Source organism: Lonchura striata, chromosome 4, assembly GCF_046129695.1.
Source record: "Lonchura striata isolate bLonStr1 chromosome 4, bLonStr1.mat, whole genome shotgun sequence".
Classification (NCBI taxonomy): Eukaryota; Metazoa; Chordata; class Aves; order Passeriformes; family Estrildidae; genus Lonchura; species Lonchura striata.
Genome location: NC_134606.1, coordinates 3,716,392 through 3,729,456, shown reverse-complemented (window position 1 = coordinate 3,729,456; position 13,065 = coordinate 3,716,392).

The following is a 13,065-nucleotide window of genomic DNA, read 5'->3' as shown; positions in this document are numbered from 1 at the left end:
GTCCCTAAGTGCATTGGAACCTTGGAAAAGTAGATGTGCCTTTAATCTGTTTGTAATTCCTGGCTAAGAAATCTGAATAAGATTAAACCCAAAAGGCACAACTGGTAAATTTTTTTTTTCTTGTGTGTTGAAGCAAAAAATGCCACAGTAGGAAGAAAGGCTGGACCTGCCCCAGCCATGGGCACTCACAGCCCAGAGCCCTCTGTGCCCTAGGCTGATCCCCCAGCAGCAAAGGGGGGATTCTGCCCCTCTGCCCCCTCAGGTGAGACCCCACCTGCAGAGCTGCCCAGCCCTGGGACCCAGCACAGGAAGGTCCTGGAGATGCTGGAGCAAGTCCAGAGAGGCACCAGGGTGATCAGAGGGATGGAGCAGCTCTGCTGGGAGGAAAGGCTGGGGGAGTTGGAATTGTTCACCCTGGAGAAGAAAAGGCTCTGGGGTGGCCTCACTGTGCCCTTTCAGTACCTGAAGGGAACTTACAGGAAATGTGGAGAGGCACTATTGACAAGGACCTGGAGTGACAAGATATTGGGGAATGGCCTCACACTGACAGAGAGCGGGTTTAGAGGAGATATTAAAAAATAATTCTTTACTTCTGAGGGTGGCACAGGGTGCTCAGAGAAGCTGTGTCTGCCCTTGGATTCCTGGGAATGTCCAAGGCCAGGTTGGATGGGGCTTGGAGCAACCTGGGACAGTGGAAAGTGTCCTTGCCCATGGCAGGGGTGGAACTAGATCTTCAAGATCCCTTCCACCCCAAACCATTCCACAATTCTGTGATTCTCTGACAACAAAATGTGCTGCACTGTAAGTATCTTGAAAGTCATGGCAGTAGAGAGGGCTTTTGGACTCATTATTCTTTAGAAATAAGTGCCTCAGAAGTGCATTCTTTGCAAGAAGGACTGTACTCAAGAGCATTAACAAGGCCTAAGCAGATGTGAATGTCACTGTTATTTCCCTTTCCTGGGGTTTTGTATAGTCCAGATGTCGACAGCTGATGAAATGGATCACCCAAAAGCTCAAAAGTGTTAAGAAATCAAGACATCTTGACAAATAGATACCTGCTTGTCCAATATAACCATGACTCAGTGAAAAAATTTAATTCATTGCTTAAGTAAGATTGAACATCCTTAGAGGACATTTTGGGAAAGCACTTCAACAATCCATGAAATACATTCAGGAACACAGCTGCAGGGAAGGAATAAAACGTAGGCAATTATACAGAGGCTTGAAAAAGATACAAACTGGGCAAATTGTATGAATGTAATTAAATAAAAACCTCAATTTTCATCAAATTATTCACTATGCACTAGCAAGGTACTTAAAAAATAAAAAGGGATTTTTAAAAATCAATGTTTGGGTTTGGATTTAGGCAACAGAAATAAGGTACCTTATTCTGTCTATCTAAACACTGCATGAATTTTTGTTGCAATTAGCATGTGGAGATCCCAGAAGCAGCACTAAAATTTAAGGGTCTTCAACAACATCAAAAAAATGGATCATTTTATCCTAAATACAGGAGTGGTACCAAGCTTACTGCATGCTGTTGTAAAGTTTGGCCCCGGGTCATAATTGCTAATGCAAAATGCAATCCAAGATCAAAAACACCCTAAACAATGGGGTTTAATGACAAAGATAAGTAACTACTTGATCTAAACTCTCAGAGGCTCATCATTCTAAAAATGCACTGATTTGGGCACTTAAGTATGAAAGAAGGTGCAGTTAGGTCTGCATTTTTTTAAAATCCTTATCTTAATGAATGTAGGAGTTAATATATGACTACAAATAAGAAGAAAAGAGGGCAACAGTTCTCAAGAGTTAAGCAACAAACTTCATCTACTTTTTGGAGTCTAAAACATGGTGATACAGCAGGGGCTGGAGTGAAATGAAAAGAGAAAGTCACAAGGGTTCATTAAATAGAAACTTTGAAAGCATAGATAGATCTAATTGGTCACCATGTGAAACACAGGCTAAAGTGTAGGGCAAAGGGTGCTTTGAAAGATGAAAAACATACTAAAATAATGTCAACGTTTAGCCTTAGTGAGTGTTATGTGACATCCAGGATCTGTGCTGCCTCATGCTGCCCCTCCCAGAAGCTGCTCTTAATGTTCTGGTGTCAAATCTTTTCAGCTGTGTCATCCTAAGAATTTTCCTCGACTGCAGCCAACAGAGCAGCTGAGTCTTGCAGTAGAAATGGAATAAAATGAAATCCAGATAAAAAGACAGATAAGAATGGATGAATCAAAAAACGTAGAGAAGGACTGAGGTGAGGGGAGACCTTTTCCACATTCTCAGGACTGCAACGCTGCAGGGTGGCAGCCAGATCCTCAACTCTCTCTTCAGCTGTTGAGCTGCAAGAGAGAGATTCAGCTTCCCAGGCTTCCCAGGGATTCCCAAATGTAGGATCCCTCCATAACTGGTGGAGACCATCCCACAACCTGAATGACAGGAAGACACCTGTAAAAGAAGAGGCACTTCTTTTCCTTAGCTGGTTTTCAGAGCAGAAGTTTATTAATTTCTGCAGAGTTCAGCATTGATTTTTGAGGCGTGGATCGTGGATTTCTGAATATGGGTTGTTGTCAATCCTAAAATAACCTGAAAGGGACTCAGAGGCTTTCAAGGCAGGGCTGAGGGCTCTTCTCATCCCTAATCTGTGTACTAAGGGCTAAAGTGTCAAAAGCAGCTACCAGGAGGTGGCAATCAGATTATTTTGAAATGGTAGAAAGGAAGACTCAGGGTGCTACAGACCAGTGAGCCCCACCTGTGTGCTGGGAAAATCATGGAGCACATCCTCAAGAAAGCAATGTTAGGGCATGTGCAAGACAAGGAAGTGATTTGAGACAGCCAGCAGGGCATCACCAAATCATGCCTGGCCAGATTTGTGCCTTCGAGGAGGGAGTGACTTCAACAGCTGACAAGGAAACACCAACATCTACCTGTGCAGAGGGCCATAGAAATCAGTCTGAAAAGTTAATTTAAGACTAACAAATCCATGTTTTTTAATATAAATTCCCAAGGGGATTTCTCTTTTTTTTTTTTTTTTTTTTTTTTTCCTGCTGGGAAATGATGACAAATGGTACAAAAAAATAAGCTTAGTATCAGGGGTGAATGCAGGCAGTTTTGTACCTTTTGAATTTCTGGTGAGATTTCATAGATCTCAGGTCAGCCTTCTTTCAGAGCACTGTTCTTATGAAAATAAAATCCTACTGTGTGTCTTGAAAGGGTACAGCAGAGTGCAATTAGGCTTATCTGAAATAAAAGGGAAATGTATTAAAAATGTCAGATATATTGTGTTGCACTGCATTATTTGGTGATTGAGTGGTTAATCCTATGGAAGAAATATAATCCTGATGCCAACATATGAATTATATGGCTCTAACCTGCTGGAACAGATCACAGATGTGTGAGAGATACTTTGGTTTGGACTGTAAAATGAATGGTTTAAAGGGAAAGGGAGCACACAAACTCCTTTCAAGTGATCAGTGACATTTCAGCTTTCATTTTAACCAAAATGTTCCATGTTTGGATGTTGTAAATTTTACTGTTCAGTAGAATAAATGCTTAAAACAAAGCATATAATGCAGTCTTTTAGGAATGACATTTCAGTCCTCGTCCCCATAAAAACCCAACCAGTAAATAAATAAAACCCAAACCACTGATAAAATAAATCCATCCATGGGAATTTAAAATTCTTCCCTCGTCAAAAAGCACGAAGAAAGCCAAGGTATTTGAAAGCCACTAATTATATTCTGAGCATAGCATGTCCTGAAATTCAGCTTTGTTCAAGGTGTCTCTAGCTGAGCACCAGAAGCACCTGCAATAATTAATTGCGTTCCCAAAACCTGGAGGAGGACGCAGATTGCAGGAATTGCTCCAGGTCAGAAGAGCAATATTTGGTCCATTGATGAGATTTCTTTCTCGTGTCACACTCTTCTGAGGTGCATGGAAGAGAGGAAATGCACAATTTCCAGAGTGCCAGTGAAACTTATGCTGAGCTTGGAAAGCTTCCAGGAGTATTTTAGATGCTGCTGCAGTACAGAGAAGCCCAGCAGTAACAAACCTTGTTTGCCATTAGATGCATTTTCTAAAATAAATGTGGAGGTAAAATTGTCAGCAAATTGGACCATCTGAGGCTTTTTACTTTCCTCCTGATTTATAGCTATAACACCTCTGCAAATTTTAAGCTACTATCAAATCCCTGCAGAATCTTTATCCTTCTTAAGCCAAATAATTGTCTTCTGGAGGAATACAAATTTTCCTGTGCCTCTAGGCTAGCAGTCTTTGATAGAAATTTCTTTTGGATGCTAATTTATTTGGTTATATTACAGAGAGAAAAATCTGTTTGCAGCCTGGTAGGGGGAAGTAATATAAAACCACACCATCATTGTGACTTCCAGAAACATGATGAAAACTAGGAACAGGAGAAGGGAACTAAGGATAAATGGTCCTCTTGAATATATGGGATTCCCCCAAGTATTGGGATTATTCACTTTAAGTGGCCAAAGGGGCTACAGAGGACAATGAAGATTAAAGGTTTGGCATGGGTCACTCAGGAGATCAGATTTGTTTTTGGGTTGCTGCAGCTCTCCAAAAATTTTTCACCTTTCAAAGTGGTTATTTGGATTCTCAATGGCTGCAGTGGAGAAAGGAACACCTCTGGAGGATTTGCTTCTCATCCAAAGGCAGGGGATATGATAGGTAGATAATTTTTCTTCAGAAAAATAGATCCAGCTCACACAGTTCCCATTTCCGGCCAGTTTTTCCTTCAGCTTTAGTAATTAAATATTCCTTTCCATGAAGCAGCTGCTGGTGGGCCAAAAGCCCACTTGCAGCTCAGCTGATGTGACATCTGACAGGAATCAGTACTCCAGCTTCCAGGTGTCTCCAGACATTTCTCTCTGGCTTGTCAGGTTCATCCTCAGTTTTCCAGGCTGATGAAGCAGCATCCTCCTCTTTCCCTTTCTTCTACAATCTCATGGAGGAATAACTTGACTGGTAGAGCAATGAGTTTTACAGCTTTGGTTGGCTTTTTTATTTTTCTGTGTATGGAGGTAAATTTATTTTCTTTTTGCATCAGTAAAGATGATCACTGCAAATATGGGGTGCTAATTGGCAGACCTCTAATTACCTTCTATTTTGGACTGATCTCCCCAGTGTGGACAGCAGGGGAGGGAGGTTCTGCCTCTCTGCCCACTCAGGTGAGACCCCACCTGCAGAGCTGCTCCAGCCCTGGGCTCCAACACAAGGAGAACATGGAGCTGCTGGAGGGAGTCCAGAGGAAGCCATGGAGCTGCTCCAAGGGTTGGAGCCACTCTGGGAGAGCTGGGGGTGCTCACCTGGAGATGAAAAGGCTCCAGGGAGAGCTCAGAGCCCCTTGCAGGGCCTAAAGGGGCTCCAGGAGAGCTGGAGAGGGACTGGGGACAAGGGATGGAGGGACAGGACACAGGGAATGGCTCCCACTGCCAGAGGGCAGGGATGGATGGGATTTTGGGAAGGAACTGTTCCTTGGCACAGGGTGCCCAGAGCAGCTGTGTCTGCCCCTGGATCTCTGGAAGTGTCCACGGCCAGGCTGGACGGGGCTTGGAGCAACCTGGGACAGTGGAAGGTGTCCCTGCCCATGGCAGGGGTGGCACTGGATGGACTTTAAGATCCCTTCCACCTCAAACCATTCTCTGATTCTGTGATCCAGACACTTTCCTATGACACATTCTGTGACAGTTTTGCATGACTGACAAGATACAGGTTTATGGAGCATCCTTACATTGATTAGTTAATGTGATTTTTAAGCTCAGGTGTTTTCTCACAGATGCAGTCAAATCTGTCTTCAAGCAGCCTAAATTCCACTGACACAGGGAGCAGAACTCTAAATTCCCAAGGTCTTGCTGACAAAGGGTAAATTAAACCCTTCAAGTTACCTCTGTGAATTCACACCAAGACAGTGACACTGACATCTTTGTTCCTGCCTGAGTGGGAAAGGAATTTGTCTAACCTGAAAAAGAGGTACTAAAAAACCCCCCAAAGACCAAAAACAACAATCAAACAAAAACCCATGCCAAATTAAAATCAAGCCAAAACCCCCAAACTTCTTTTATTGACACTGCTAAACTACTATAAGAAATAAAATATCTGTATCAGCAGGAACCAAATCCTTAAAACTAACTACGTCTCACTCATAATGCTCCATTTAGGGATTGTCTCTTTGATCCCTTTGGAAAATAAGCTTATATTTTAAAACATGTGATTTCCTCTTTTATTTAAAAAAAAACAACCCAAAATCAAACCTCCTCTGGTGCTTATGCACCTTGTTCTGAGTAAATAAAAGAGATACAGACTTAAAATCTTCAGCCTAGAGAGCTTTTTGTGTTGCTTTTTTTGTTGCTTTTACCCACCTTTGGACTTAATTACCAAGACTTCTTTGTTGATCTGCAGAAGTTTTGGAAACAAGTCATTGTTCCTGCGGCTCTGCAGGCTGTGGGAAATCATATTTCTGAAGCTGCGTGGGTCTCAACAACCAGGATTTCAAAATCTTTATTAACCATAGGTAGCTGCTGCTCCAGTAACCCTATTGAGTTCTCCTTCTCTCTTGCTAAGCAACAAAACAATTAACTTGATCGACGTCTTTGTAAATTTAAGTCAAATTTTCAGCACTTAGTTACAGAAGAATGATAACAACATTACACTTAAAGCTGCGCAGTTTTCATTTCAGGAGAAGTGATAATGCTTCCTGCAAACCTGGATGCCCTGAATTACAGCATTAATTTGAAATGGTTATTGTAATCCCTGCAATGATTAAAGTTTCTAGGGCAATTTGAAAGTAAAAGAGAAGCCTCAGTGCTGTTAAGGTGGAAAAAAAGTTATTAAATGAATAGTTGGGGTGACAGCCACATAGTTAAGGCAGACAGACTGTGGACCTTATTCAGTGCTGATTCCCTTCCCTGGCAGCCAGGGGAAATTTTCTCACAGTGCTTTAATTTATAGCAACACCTTTTCAGATGCATTATAATCTAACACTTATTGTTCAAATCCTCCAGCACTTTAAAATTAAAAATCATGTGATTCCACAGTTTGTGCCTTTTGTGAATAAGTCACAAAGCAGGATTCTATCTCTAGGATTTTCCTGTCAATGCACAACACACAATGGGGCATTTGCTGCTATTCTGATTTTGCAGCAAGTCTGATTGAAAAATCCTGCTTCATTTCTGAGCTGAAAGCAGGAATTAAGGTTGTGTCTATCTCTTTTTTTTTGTTTAAACCAGGTCTCAGCTGAGAACTAGGGTATGCATTCTCTCTCCTTTAAAAATGATACCAATGATTTGGACAGGTGGCATGTTATATAAATCACATATTGCATAGTTGGCTTGCTTTAAACAAATATTAAAAAAAAAATATTTCCTCTCAGTAAGTGCCTGTGAATTGATCTATGCAGCAATGTGCTGCTGTTCTTACAGACCATCATATCCTGAAATAATTTCCTGCCTTTTAATTAAAATAATCTTGGGTTGTCACTGCTTGGACTGCTACAGCTGCAGTTCATCTTTTCAGGCTTGAGTTTGAGTTGCTTTTGGTCCTTCAGAGATCAAAATTGGCTTTTTACGAGAAATGCAGCTACTCCTGTGTGGCTCATAGTAGAAGCCTCATTTCTTGGGAGTATCAGGACACTGGGACAGATCCACTTTCTCACTGCTGCAGCACAAATCTATAATATGGTTTTATGCTTTATGCAGCACAGATGCAGCGAACAGAGTTACATCAGTGCAGTTCTTTACCTCTGCAAATCATTGTTCCTCAGAGAAAGGGATGTTGTAAAACACGTGCCCTCTGTTAGAACCAGTGCTGGTTAGAGCTTAACTCTTCTTGAAGCATTCTAAAGAAAGAGGTGTCACAAACACAGCTGAGAAAATGTCTGTTTTCCTTCTCTCACACCAACAGGCTTCTCTGTGGTGGCCTGAGAGGAGCCCAGGGAACAGCTGGAGGTGGGTCAGGGAGATTTATTTTGGATATTAGGAAAATTCTTCCCGCAGAGGATGCTGGGCACTGCCCAGGCTACCCAGGGAATGGGCACAGCCCCGAGGCTACCAGAGCTCCAGGAGAGTTTGGACACCACTGCCAGGGATGCCCAGGCTGGGATTGTTGGGATTGGCCTGTGCAAGGCCAGGAGCTGGATCAATGATCCTGGTGGTTCCCTTCCAATTTTGGAGTTTCTAATTTTTTGTGACCTTAATGGTGCACAACCGAGTGTATTGGATCACAGAGCAGCTCCTGACAATCCCAAATTCAGTGCCTCCATTTCATTTGAGAGACTGTCTCCAATTCACACCCCATTTCCCATGTAGGCATTGGGCAATGCTGCCAGAAAACACCAAAATTATCCTCTCTAAAAGGGGACTTTATGGAGATGTTTGAGCTGGTTTTCTACCTTTCTATGAGGACTCACTTTTGTGCCTCCTTCCAAATTTCTCCCTACCTGCTCTGCAAGGCTTGCCATGATTTTGACTTGGTTTGACAGCAAAATAGCTTTGTCTCTATCTGATTACTTGCTGTAAATTATTTGATAATCACAGTTCTTTCCTCCATCTCGGTGAACTGCAAGTGCTTCTGACAATGCCACTGCCGGGCTTGTAAAAACAGAATGTGTGAAAAAAAAGCTGGTGATTCACAGGGGAAGGCAAAACTGGAGTGAATTCACAGCAAACATTGAACTCTTAAAGGAGGGCTTGTAAGAAGCTGAAACTAAAACTGTGGGGTGGCTGGTGCCAGTGTAGAGCTCTCAAAAATACATAAAACTATATACCTAAAGCTTAAAACTAGGACAATGAGAATTCCAAAATACTTACCTAGGAAGAAATAGAAAAAGATTTTAAATATCTACCTGTGGGCTTTTTGATCTGTAGTTCATCAAGGATTCTCTTTGTTTACTGTATTGAGACATAAATATAAATCTAATACATAAAATAAATCTTAATATATAAATATAAATCTAAATATAAATCTAATACAGGTAGTACCAGGGCTGAGGATCAGTCCCAAAATCCTGTTGTTTGGGAATACAAATGAATATAATAGAGATAAGCTTTATTACTTTGTGTGATTTTTTTCTCCCCCTAGAGCTTAATGAATAAAGATAAGTATTCTCCCATTAACTGGGAGAATAGGAATGACTTCTTCAGTCATGTTTGCATTCATTATTAGCTTCACAAGAAGACACAGCTATGTGATCTTATGTCTGACCCAGCTCTGCTCCTGCTCCTCCCTCCATCCTCTCCTGACTTTTGCAACTCAGTCAATCCCAAAAGCGATTCGAAGGGGAGGAGGTAGGAGCTTCAGAGAGAATTCAATATCCACAGGGTGGTGAAGGGAATTAGCATTCTCTGAATTGAAAAGACAGGAAGAGCTGACATTAGACAATTTATCTGCTGGCATCTGGCCAGCCTCACAGGCACTGGCCCACTGGCTGGCAGGCACCTCTCTGAAACAGGGATAATACACCTTGTTTCTCACCCAGCAAGACAGGGAGAGTCTCAGAGGGGGAGCTGGAATTGATGCTGCGAAGGCACAAAGCTGGGTTTTTACCTCCTCTGCTCACAGAATGACTTCCTTCATCCTTGCTTCATTACACTCCCAGGAACCACATCCATTTCATTCAACAGAAGTTACTGAATTTACTCAGGAGAAAACGGGTGAAATTTGGAAAATTTAAATTAGATTACTCCAGAAAACCCTCTGGCTTTAAATTCTGTGAAACTGTGAAAAATACACAGATCAAAAAAGATGAATAAAGTGAATTCCTAAGTGACCTGTGGCAGTGGTTGGTAGAAATGGACTGTTTGGCTGGCCATGTTCACCCAGATGTGAATCAAGGCCATGCAACTTTTAGAGCCAGGGATAAATACACAACTGAGATTACATTTTAATATTCCTGATCAGTGTATGACACCTGACACTGTCCAGAGAAACTGTGGCAAAGCTGGGCTGGATGGGGCTGAGATCAACCTGGTCTAGTGGAAAGTGTCCCTGCTGGAACAAAATCAGGTTGAAGGTCTCTCCCAACCCTAATAATTCAATTATTCTATCATCAAATTTCAGAAAAATTGTCTGTGAAGTACAGTGAATTCACCAGATAATGTCAGTCACCATGAAATTATTTGCTCAACTCTAATACTTCCTTTCCCTTTATGAATGGAATTAACAACAATGGAACAACCATTAACAACAATTCAAGTGGAATGAATTGGACTGTTACAAGAGGGAGCATCTGGGAGAAGAAAATAAGACAAGCTGGCCAACACACTCTTGTGCTTTAGCTGTTCACCTCTGGAGATTTGATTTCCAATGTCTTTTAGAGCCCAGCAGAGAAGAGGAGACAGAAGAAAAGGGGAAAATGAGGGGCTGCTGGTCAAGTTTTTCATAATATGCATCCCTTGAGTAGTATTTTCTCCTAAAGAGCAATCCCACCAGGGACCTCTGAGCCTGATTCCGACGTGTCTTCCCAATGCCAACGCCATCCTGCTGGTCGCTGATGGGGGAGAGAGGAGGATCAGGCTCTCTGTACACAGCCCCCCGTGAGGTGCCAAGGCAGGACAGAGCGTGTCAAAGAGGATTGTGTCTGACACAGCTCTTTTTTAAAGGGATGTTTAGTTTCCCAGAGAAGTGGGAATCTTGCCTAATCCATAATGACCCAAATCGTTTTGCGATACGTCCTCCTAAGCGAGTTTGGCTGTGTAGTTTCTCACTGACAAAATCCCTTGATTTTCTAGGGGTGTACAAAAAGATCAGTGCATAAAAGACCATCTGTCTCCATGCTGCTGACAGGCTAAAAGATGGACTTTCCCCTCTCTATGGAGCAGGCTGCAACCCTCGCAATCTGGAGGCAGCAAGCGTTTGTTATCTCTGTGAAACACCAGCCTGAAATGAGAATTTCCTTTCCCTCGATTTGCTGTCCTGGAATAATCCCCTGGCTGCTCCATGGGCTGACCTGTGTGTGAGCTCCTGGAGCTGCCCACACCCGAGGGACACGGGCTCATCTATCAGGTATTGATGGTTTGGCTCCAGGATTGGATATAATCGTGTCTTTCTGCCAGGCACACAAGCCGTCCATCAGGAAAGCTTTCCATCCTGATTGCTGATAAAGCCTTTTGGGAAGGAAGGAAGACTTTCCTACCTGTCAGAGGTAACAAAAGGACATTATTTCCTGTGTTGTGGCTAGTGCTGGGCAGTGAGAAGCAAAGAACTGTCTGAGTCTCATTATTGCTCACACCAGTGTAGCTTTTGGGGCCTGGGGCTTTTCCATACTGTCTGCTTTGCAAATTCAAAATAATAACCACTTCCCTTCCTGGGGGTTTGTAGCATGAATAGGTAAGACAGGCAAAGAAAATAAAGACTTACATTCCTGTTTCAGGGATGGAAAACAGCCATGGAGAGATGAGCAATCTGCCCAGAATACCATGGAATGTAAGGTCAGAGGTGGGAGACGTTCAAGCCTTTTGCCAATTTTTTCGCTAGTTCTCTGCAACTTTCCACTTGGGTTTGTTCACATTCTGTCACCCCAGATATGTGCTGACACACAGAATATAACCACATTTGATAGTTTTTTACAGTAGATAGGTACAGGAAGCATAATCCACTGTCATGGATCACTCCATCCTTGCTTTTAGGTGTCTCATAAAAAATACAGTTACTTCCCCGTTACACATCACACATGCAGTGGGCTAGTTTAAAATCAAGTTAATATTTAATAGTTTCCAAAATGTTATGCTATCCTCAGGGAAAGATGCTTTCTGAATGTAAAATGTAATCTCAGATTTGGTGGATTTGAGTTTTGCACATGTCATTGGATCAGCTGCTGCTATTACCAGATAGGCTTATCTAGATCCTGACAGAGCTAAAAAATTGCACGTGTGTATCTTTGGGTTGTGGTCTGTGTATCCTACCAGCCACAATCTGTTGCTTCACTCTGGGGGTCTTTTCTTTTTCTTGGAAAGGAGACTCAGTTTCTTGTCTTCTCCCCTCCCTGCATGGTTTTTTGTTTTCTGAATTCTCATTTCCCCATCCATAAACATGGATAATAAAATATGGCTGTCTGTAGTGTGAAATTGAAACTCCTGGCAGCAAAACACAAACCACTGTAGCACTGACATTCCTGGAGGGCCACTGAAGGGAAGAGGGCGCATACAATACTTTCTTATTGGTCCATGTGCTTTAAGGAAGAGGAAAGCTTCAGTCATAAAGTGTTTAATGTAATTTTTTTTTTTTTTTTAACTAGCAAAAGGAAGGCAAGACCAGGAGAGAAGTGGAAAGCCAGAAGAAATGTTCATGTCCCTTCTAAGTGGAAAAAGGACAGACACTCTAGTGCTGTTTTGGGGGTATGTTAGTTTGTTTTGCTGTTGGTGGTTTTGTTTTTGTAGGGTTTTTTAATGTTGTTGTAATTGTGGGATTTTTGCTTGTTTGGGGTTTTTTTGCTTTTTGGTTTTTTATCCAGAGGTTCACATAGTTGTCAAGGCTTGTAAGAAAATCTGCCTCAAACCCTCTTTCCTGAGAGAAGGTAGTTTTAGCTCTCACCGGAGGAGTTCCAGGCTCTGCAAGAGAGAGGTTTAATAAAGTTTTCTGTTTCCACCATGCATGTAACACACAATCACAGAATGCTTTGGGTTGAAAGGAACCCTACACATCATTTAATTCCAGCCACCAGCTGTAGGCAGGGACACCTTCCAGCACAACACCTATCTTCACAGCAGCTGCCCCAGCTCAGGGCTGTGCCATGTCTGTGACATGCTTGGTAAAGCAGCAGAGTCACAAGGTTGTGCTCTTGCTGCTTTTTCCTACAACTGCTCAAGCTCAGACTTGCCATCGAGTTTTTCCAGCTCTTTGGCCATTTCTGCCCAGTTTGCCAGTAACAGGAGGCTGTGAGAATGACTGTGCTGCATCAGGTGGAAAATCCTCCCTGCCCAGCATCCTTTTGCAGACAGCAATGAACTCTGGATGCCTGGAAAGAGCTTGGGAGCAGGTGTGCTTCTCATCTGCTTCCTCAGAGGTCTCATTCACTCTGTGAGCTGGTGGCCCAGAGCTGTGCTAAAT